This window comes from Rutidosis leptorrhynchoides, chromosome 1 (assembly GCF_046630445.1).
Source record: "Rutidosis leptorrhynchoides isolate AG116_Rl617_1_P2 chromosome 1, CSIRO_AGI_Rlap_v1, whole genome shotgun sequence".
Taxonomy (NCBI): domain Eukaryota; kingdom Viridiplantae; phylum Streptophyta; class Magnoliopsida; order Asterales; family Asteraceae; genus Rutidosis; species Rutidosis leptorrhynchoides.
This window is the reverse complement of record NC_092333.1, coordinates 251,030,676-251,040,216: the sequence shown is the minus strand read 5'-3', so window position 1 is coordinate 251,040,216 and position 9,541 is coordinate 251,030,676.

Sequence of the window (9,541 nt, the reverse complement as noted above, 5' to 3'; positions counted from 1 at the left end):
TTTCCCATTTCCATTCTGGAATTTCGGGTTGTTGAAGTAGACCTGATGGTTTCTGATGCTTCGCGTTGACCTTAGAACACGTCAAACATTCTCCTACGTATTTAGCAACATCGGCTTTCATACCCTGCCACCAAAAATGTTTCTTGAGATCCTTGTACATCTTCCCCGTTCCAGGGTGTATTGAGTATCTGGTTTTATGAGCTTCTCTAAGTACCATTTCTCTCATATCTCCAAATTTTGGTACCCAAATTCTTTCAGCCCTATACCGAGTTCCATCTTCCCGAATATTAAGATGCTTCTCCGATCCTTTGGGTATTTCATCCTTTAAATTTCCCTCTTTTAAAACTCCTTGTTGCGCCTCCTTTATTTGAGTAGTAAGGTTATTGTGAATCATTATATTCATAGCTTTTACTCGAATGGGTTCTCTGTCCTTTCTGCACAAAGCGTCGGCTACCACATTCGCCTTCCCCGGGTGGTAACGAATCTCAAAGTCGTAATCATTCAATAATTCAATCCACCTGCGCTGCCTCATATTCAGTTGTTTCTGATTAAATATGTGTTGAAGACTTTTTTGGTCGGTATATATAATACTGTTGACCCCATATAAGTAGTGCCTACAAGTCTTTAATGCAAAAACAACCACACCTAATTCCAAATCATGCGTCATATAATTCTGCTCGTGAATCTTCAATTGTCTAGACGCATAAGCAATTACCTTCGTTCGTTGCATTAATATACAACCGAGACCTTGATTTGAAGCGTCACAATATATCACAAAATCATCATTCCCTTCAGGTAATGATAATATAGGTGCCGTAGTTAACTTTTTCTTTAACAATTGAAACGCTTTCTCTTGTTCATCCTTCCATTCAAATTTCCTCCCTTTATGCGTTAATGAAGTCAAGGGTTTTGCTATTCTGGAAAAATCTTGGATGAATCTTCTATAGTACCCAGCTAGTCCTAAAAATTGGCATATATGCTTCGGAGTTTTCGGGGTTTTCCATTTTTCAACGGTTTCAATCTTTGCTGGATCCACCTGAATAGCTTCTTTGTTCACTATGTGACCGAGGAATTTAACTTCTTCCAACCAAAATGCACACTTTGAAAACTTAGCGTACAGTTTTTCTTTCCTTAACAACTCTAGCACTTTTCTCAAATGTTCTTCATGCTCTTGGTCATTCTTTGAGTAAATAAGTATGTCATCGATGAAAACAATGACAAACTTGTCAAGGTATGGTCCACACACTCGGTTCATGAGGCCCATGAACACAGCTGGTGCGTTGGTCAACCTAAACGGCATAACCATGAACTCGTAATGACCGTAACGCATCCTAAAAGCAGTCTTTGGAATATCATCCTCCTTCACCCGCATTTGATGATACCCAGAACGCAAATCAATCTTCGAATAAACCGACGAGCCTTGTAGTTGATCAAATAAGTCGTCGATTCTCGGTAGTGGGTAGCGGTTCTTGATGGTAAGTTTGTTCAACTCTCGATAGTCGATACATAACCTAAATGTACCATCCTTTTTCTTGACAAACAAAATAGGAGCTCCCCATGGTGATGTGCTTGGTCGAATGAAACTACGCTCTAAAAGTTCTTGTAATTAGCTCTGAAGTTCCTTCATTTCGCTAGGTGCTAGTATGTATGGAGCACGAGCTATTGTTGCAGCTCCCGGTACAAGGTCTATTTGAAATTCAACGGATCGGTGTGGAGGTAGTCCCGGTAATTCTTTCGGAGATACATCGGGAAATTCTTTTGTGACGGGAACATCATTGATGTTCTTTTCTTCGGAATTGACTTTCTCGACGTGTGCTTGCACAGCATAGCAACCTTTTCTTATTAGTTTTTATGCCTTCAGGTTACTAATAAGATTTAACTTCGCGTTGCTCTTTTCTCCGTACACCATTAAGGGTTTTCCTTTTTCTCGTATAATGCGAATTGCATTTTTGTAACAAACGATCTCTGCTTTCACTTATTTCAACCAGTCCATACCGATTATCACATCAAAACTCCCTAACTCTACTGGTATCAAGTCAATCTTAAATGTTTCGCTAACCAGTTTAATTTCTCGATTCCGACATATATTATCTGCTGTAATTAATTTACCGTTTGCTAATTCGAGTAAAAATTTATTATCCAAGGGCATCGGTGAACAACTTAGTTTAGCACAAAAATCTAACTTCTATCCACACCCGAATCAAATAAAACATAAGCAGATTTATTGTCAATGAGAAACGTACCCGTAACAAGCTCTGGGTCTTCCTGTGCTTTTGTCGTATTAATATTGAAAACTCTTCCATGGCCCTGCCCATTAGTATTCCCCTGATTCGGGCAATTTCTACTAAAGTGGCCCGATTTTTCACATCCAAAACAAACTATGGCGGTGTTATTGGTTCCGACATTATTTGTTCCTTTAGTTCTGTTATGCATTGGTCCGTAGATTTCGCACTTCTTCGCGCTATGACCATTTCTTTTACACATGTTGCAAAATGTCGTGCAGAACCCCAGGTGATACTCTTCACATCTTTGGCATGGCTGTTTTTGGTTTTTGTTGCCATTGTTGTTATTGAGATTGTTGTTGGGATTGTTATTGTTGTTGTTGTTGTTGTTGTTGTTATTATTGTTGGGACGGTTATTGTAGTTGTTGTTGGGACGTTTGTTGAAGTTGTTGTTGCGATTGATGTTGCGGTTATTGGGATAGTTATTGCGATTGTGGTTGTGATTGTTGTTGTTGTATTGGTGACTCTTGTCATTGGTTTCTTCCCACTTTCTCTTGACTTGTTTCATGTTAGCCTCTTCGGTCACCTGCTCTTTAATCCTTCCTTCGATCTGGTTCACTAATTTGTGAGCCATTCGACTTGCCTTTTGTATGGAGGCGGGCTCGTGTGAACTCACATCTTCTTGAATTCTTTCCGGTAACCCTTATACAAATGCGTCGATCTTCTCTTCTTCGTCTTCGAACGTTCTGGGACACAATAGGCACAATTCTGTGAATCGTCGTTCGTACATGGTGATATCGAAACCTTGTGTTCGTAATCCTCTAAGCTCTACCTTGAGCTTATTGACCTCATTTCTGGGACGATACTGCTCGTTCATCAATTACTTGAATGCTGATCATGGTAGTGCGTAAGCAGCATCTTGTCCTACCTGTTCGAGATAGGTATTCCACCATGTTAACGCCGTACCTGTGAAGGTATGCGTAGCGTACTTAACTTTGTTCTCTTTAGTACACTTACTTATGGCAAACACCGATTCAACCTTCTCAGTCCACCGTTTCAATCCAATTGGTCCTTCGGTTCCATCAAATTCCAAAGGTTTGCAGGCAGTGAATTCTTTGTAGGAGCATCCTACACGATTTCTTGCAGAATTAGTTCCACTGCTAGATCCAGAGTTATTGTTATTTTGCATCGCAGCCTGCACTGCAGCTATGTTTGCAGCAAGGAAAACACGGAAGTCTTCCTCACTCATGTTCAAGTTCTGACGAGTCACCGGTGCCATTTCCTTCAAAAATAGCCAAAAGAATTGAGTTAATCATATAGAATTTAAGACTAGTCAATAGTATTTTATAGCATAATATGAACTTATTTATAAAAGCTTTTTCTTCATATTAGCATTTTATAGTTTTAATTCGGGTAGTACCTACCCGTTAAGTTTATACTTAGTAGCTATTATACAATTCAACTACTACGATTCTATATGAAAAACTTATTATAATAATATTTCGCGTTCAAACTTTATACAATATTTTACAAACTTACAATACCGCTAATAAACATATAGGATGAAATATAGTACATAATAACTTTGCCACTCGGCAGCTATGAAGGCAATTCTAGTTAATACGCAAGTTGTTCAGCAAAAGAAATAAAGATACGTAATTCATATGTCCAGAAACAAGTCATGCATTCAGGTTTTACTAAGACGACTTCCCATCCTTGATCTTGTGGAAAGTAACCATTATGACCATTGGCTAGGCAGCATGTTGTAATGTCGTCAAAAGGACGAGGGTTTTGTAATGTCCAACAGCCCCGTAATAATCTAAAAACCTTTTTTCTCACCCCTATTACTGAATCCGTCACTTGTGGGAAGGTTTTATTTAAAAGTTGTAATCCAATGTTCTTTTTCTCACTTTGGTAAGAAGCGAACATCACTAACCCATAAGTATAACATGCTTCTTAATGTTGCATGTTAGAAGCTCTTTCTAACTCACGAAATCCTATGTTGGGATATGTTGAGTCAAAATAGGTTCTTAACCCGTAGCGTAAAATTGCATTTGGGTTCCCCGCATTTAACGCTTTAAAGAAAACACGGCGTAACTTACGGTCTCCCCAATGTGATATACCCCACCTATCAAAGGAAAGCCTTTTATAAACTAAGGCATTTCTGGAAAGTCTTTCAAATGTTTGACAAGTTAATTTTGCCATAACTAAATGTGCTGATGAATTCTGACCGACTCTAGACAAGATTTCCTCAATCATATCCTGTGGTAGGTCTTCTAAAATATTCGTTGTCTACCCTTAACGTCCATTTTGTTTTTATACTGTAAAATAGACAAGGATTAGATTCGTAAAAGATAATTACTAAATAATACAAACAATTTTTACGTAGAACATAAAAGTACAAGTACACTACAATACATATAATACACAACATGATTACAACCCTCTAATCTGAATCACTGGTTTCTTCTTCTTCTTCGGACTTGGTTTGTTTTCCTAATTTTCTAGGGATATATGGTGTTCCTCTAATATGAGCCGTCGTTTTCCACAATGGTTTAGAAAAACCTGGTGGTTTAGAGGTTCCCGGGTTATTGTTACAATTTAGGAAATACGGACGTTGCCGATACATATAAAGTTCATCGGGGTTAGAATCAGGTTTCTCTATTTTTATACCTTTTCCCTTATTATTTTCTTTTGCTATATTAAATTGGGTCGAGGTAATTTTTATAACATCATCGGAATCCTCATCGGGATCCGATTCATCGGAAAATTGGTAATCTTCCCAATATTTTGCTTCCTTGGCGAAAACACCATTGACCATTATTGACTTTGGTCTGTTGGTTGAGGATTTTCTTTTATTTAATCGATTTATAGTAGGTATCAATATTTCTTCCTCCAGAACCTCTTCTTCTTCCAGTTCCTCCTCTTCCGGTTCCTCCTCTTCCGGTTCCTCTTCTTTCGGTTCCTCCTCTTCCGGTTCCTCCTCTTCCGGTTCCTCCTCTTCCGGTTCCTCTTCGGGAATTTGTGAATCTTCCCAAAGTATGTCCGAATCTTCATTATTATTAGGTGAGTCGATGGGATTTGTACTAGTGGTAGACATCTATCACACAATATCAAACACATTAAGAGATTAATATATCACATAATATTTACATGTTAATAATATATAGTTTCCAACAAAAGTGTTAAGCAATCGTTTTTAAAGAAAACACGGTCGAAGTCCAGACTCACTAATGTATCCTAACAAACTCGATAAGACACACTAATGCAAATTTCTGGTTCTCTAAGACCAACGCTCGGATACCAACTGAAATGTCCCGTTCATATTGATTATAAACGTTCCATATTAATTGATTTCGTTGCGAGGTTTTGACCTCTATATGAGACGTTTTTCAAAGACTACATTCATTTTTAAAACAACCATAACCTTTATTTTATCGATAAAGGTTTAAAAAGCATTACGTAGATTATCAAATAATGATAATCTAAAATATACCATTTACACACGACCATTACATAATGGTTTACAATAAGAATATATTACATCAAAAATAAGTTTCTTGAATGCAGTTTTTACACAATATCATACAAGCATAGACTCCAAATCTTGTCCTTATTTTAGTATGCAACAGCGGAAGCTCTTAATAATCACCTGAGAATAAACATGCTTAAAACGTCAACAAAAATGTTGGTGAGTTATAGGTTTAACCTATATATTATCAAATCATAATAATAGACCACAAGATTTCATATTTCGATATACATCCCAATTATAGAGATAAAAATCATTCATATGGTTTGAACACTTGGTAACCGACATTAACAAGATACATATAAGAATATCCCCATCATTCCGGGACATCCATCGGACATGATATAAAAACTCAAAGTACTAAAGCATTCGCTACAACGGATGGGGTTTGTTGAGCCCAATAGATCTATCTTTAGGATTCGCGTCAATTAGTAGACTGGTTTACTAATTCTTAGGTTACCAAGTAAAAAGGGGCATATTCGGCTTCGACCGTTCAACCATAGAAAGTAGTTTCATGTACTTGTGTCTATTTTGTAAAACATTTAAAAAGCTGCATGTATTCTCATCCCAAAAATATTAGATTTTAAAAGTGGGACTATAACTCACTTTCACAGATTTACTTTGTCGAGAAGTAAGACTTGGCCACTGGTCGATTCACGAACCTATAACAAATATGTACATATATATCAAAGTATGTTCAAAATATATTTACAACATTTTTTAATACGTTTTACTGTTTTAAGTTTATTAAGTCAGTTGTCCTCGTTAGTAACCTACAACTAGTTGTCCACAGTTAGATGTACAGAAATAAATTGATATATATTATCTTGAATCAATCCATGACCCAGTGCATACACGTCTCAGGCTAGATCACAACTCAAAGTATATATATTTTTGGAATCAACCTCAACCCTGTATAGCTAACTCCAACATTACTGCATATAGAGTGTCTATGGTTGTTCCAAATAACATATATACATGGGTCGATATGATATGTCAAAACATTTGAATACGTGTCTATGGTATCCCAAGATTACATAATATATTATAATACATGTATAATACAATATAAGTTAGCTAGGATATGAATAATATAGATTTGTTACAATATTTCCCGTAGCTACAACAATCAAAAATATACAATCTTGTTTTACCCATAACTTCTTCGTTTTAAATCCGTTTTGAGTGGTTCAAGTTGCTATGGTTTCATATTGAACTTAATTTTATGAATATATACAGAAAAAGTATAAGTTTATAGTCGGAAATACAGGTTACAAGTTGTTTTTGTAAAGGTAGTTATTTCAGTCGAAAGAACGACGTCTAGATGACCATTTTGGAGAACATACTTCCACTTTGAGTTTAACCATGATTTTTGGATATAGTTTCATGTTCATAAGGAAAATTATTTTCCCAGAAGAACAACTTTTAAATCAAAGTTTATCATAGTTTTTAATTAACTAACCCAAAACAGCCCGCGGTGTTACTACGACGGCGTATATCCAGTTTTACGGTGTTTTTCGTGTTTTCAGGTTTTAAATCATTAAGTTAGCATATCATATAGATATAGAACATGTATCTAGTTGATTTTAAAAGTCAAGTTAGAAGGATTAACTTTATTTGTGAACAAGTTTAGAATTAACTAAACTATGTTCTAGTGATTACAAGTTTAAATCTTCGAATAAGATAGTTTTATATGTATGAATCGAATGATGTTATGAACATCATTACTACCTTAATTTTAGTAGATAAACCTACTTGAAATGAGAAAAAATAGATCTAGCTTCAAAGGATCCTTGGATGGCTTGAAAGTTCTTGAAGCAGAATCATGACACGAAAACAAGTTCAAGTAAGATTTCCACTCGAAATAAGATTGTTATAGTTATAGAAATTGAATCAAAGTTTGAATATGAGTATTACCTTATATTAGAAAGATATCTTACTATAAATAAGAAAGAATTATTGAGGTTGGATGATCATTTTACAAGATTGGAAGTAAGCTAGCAAACTTGGAAGTATTCTTGATTTTATGAAACTAGAACTTATAGAATTTATGAAGAACACTTAGAACTTGAAGATAGACCTTGAGAGAGATCAATTAGATGAAGAAAATTGAAGAATGAAAGTGTTTTTAGGTGTTTTAGGTCGTTAGTATATGGATTAGATATAAAGGATGTGTAATTTTGTTTACTTGTAAATAAGTAATGAATGATTACTAATATTTTTGTAATTTTATGAGATATTTCATGCTAGTTGCCAAATGATGGTTCCTGAAAGGACCCGTTCATATACATTATAAACGATTCACAATAGTTGATTACATTACGAGGTATTTGACCTCTATATGATACATTTTACAAACATTGCATTCGTTTTTAAAAGACAAACTTTCTTTACATCGAAAATTGACAGGCATGCATACCATTTCATAATATCCACTATCCAACTATAAATTGATTTAATAATAATCTTTGATGAACTCAATGACTCGAATGCAACGTTCTTCGAAATATGCTATGAAAGACTCCAAGTAATATCTTTAAAATGAGCAAATGCACAGCGGAAGATTTCTTTAACACCTGAGAATAAACATGCTTTAAAGTGTCAACCAAAAGGTTGGTGAGTTCATTAGTTTATCATAATCATTTATTTCCATCATTTTAATAGACCACAAGAATTTCATTTACAGTTCTCATAAATATACGTCCCATGCATAGAGACAAAAATAATCATTCATATGGTGAACACCTGGTAACCGACATTAACTAGATACATATAAGAATATCCCCTATCATTCCGGGATCCTCCTTCGGACATGATATAAATTTCGAAGTACTAAAGCATCCGGTACTTTGGATGGGGTTTGTTAGGCCCAATAGATCTATCTTTAGGATTCGCGTCAATTAGGGTGTCTGTTCCCTAATTCTTAGATTACCAGACTTTAATAAAAAGGGGCATATTCGATTTCGATAATTCAACCATAGAATGTAGTTTCAATTACTTGTGTCTATTTCGTCAAACATTTATAAAAGCGCATGTATTCTCAGTCCCAAAAATATAAAGGGTAAAAAGGCAAATGAAACTCACCATACTGTATTTCGTAGTAAAAATACATATAACGTCATTGAACAAGTGCAAGGTTGGCCTCGGATTCACGAACCTAAATTAATTATATATATTTATGTGTTGGTCAATATTTGTCTAACAAATTAGGTCAAGTCATAGTGTACCACAATCCTAATGCTCGAGACTAATATGCAAAAGTCAACAAAAGTAAATTTGACTCAAAATAATTTCCAAAAATCTATACATGATTAATATATAATTTAAATATCGTCATTTTATATTTTTAAAAGATTTATTAGAGTAAATAATATAATTTATTTATTAATAAATAAAATTTTATATTAAATTTATATAATAAAATATACTTTTATATATATTAAGTAATAAAATTTATAGGGTTCATTTAATATCATAAAGATAATATGATAGATATTATTAAAGTAAGTTATTACACGTAGTAAAATATGTTTGTATCACATATTTATTTGATAAAATAATATCTATAATGATAGTAAGTAAAAGTTGTATTATTTTGTAATAATAATTATTATTATAAAAATATCAATATTTATAATTACTAAGATGACATTATGATAAAACGATAATTCTAATTATGATAACTTTAATATTTACGATAATTTTTAATATTATCTTTAAAAATAATAATTCTATTTAAAATAATAACAATAATGATATTTTATAGTAACAATGACATTTCTATTAA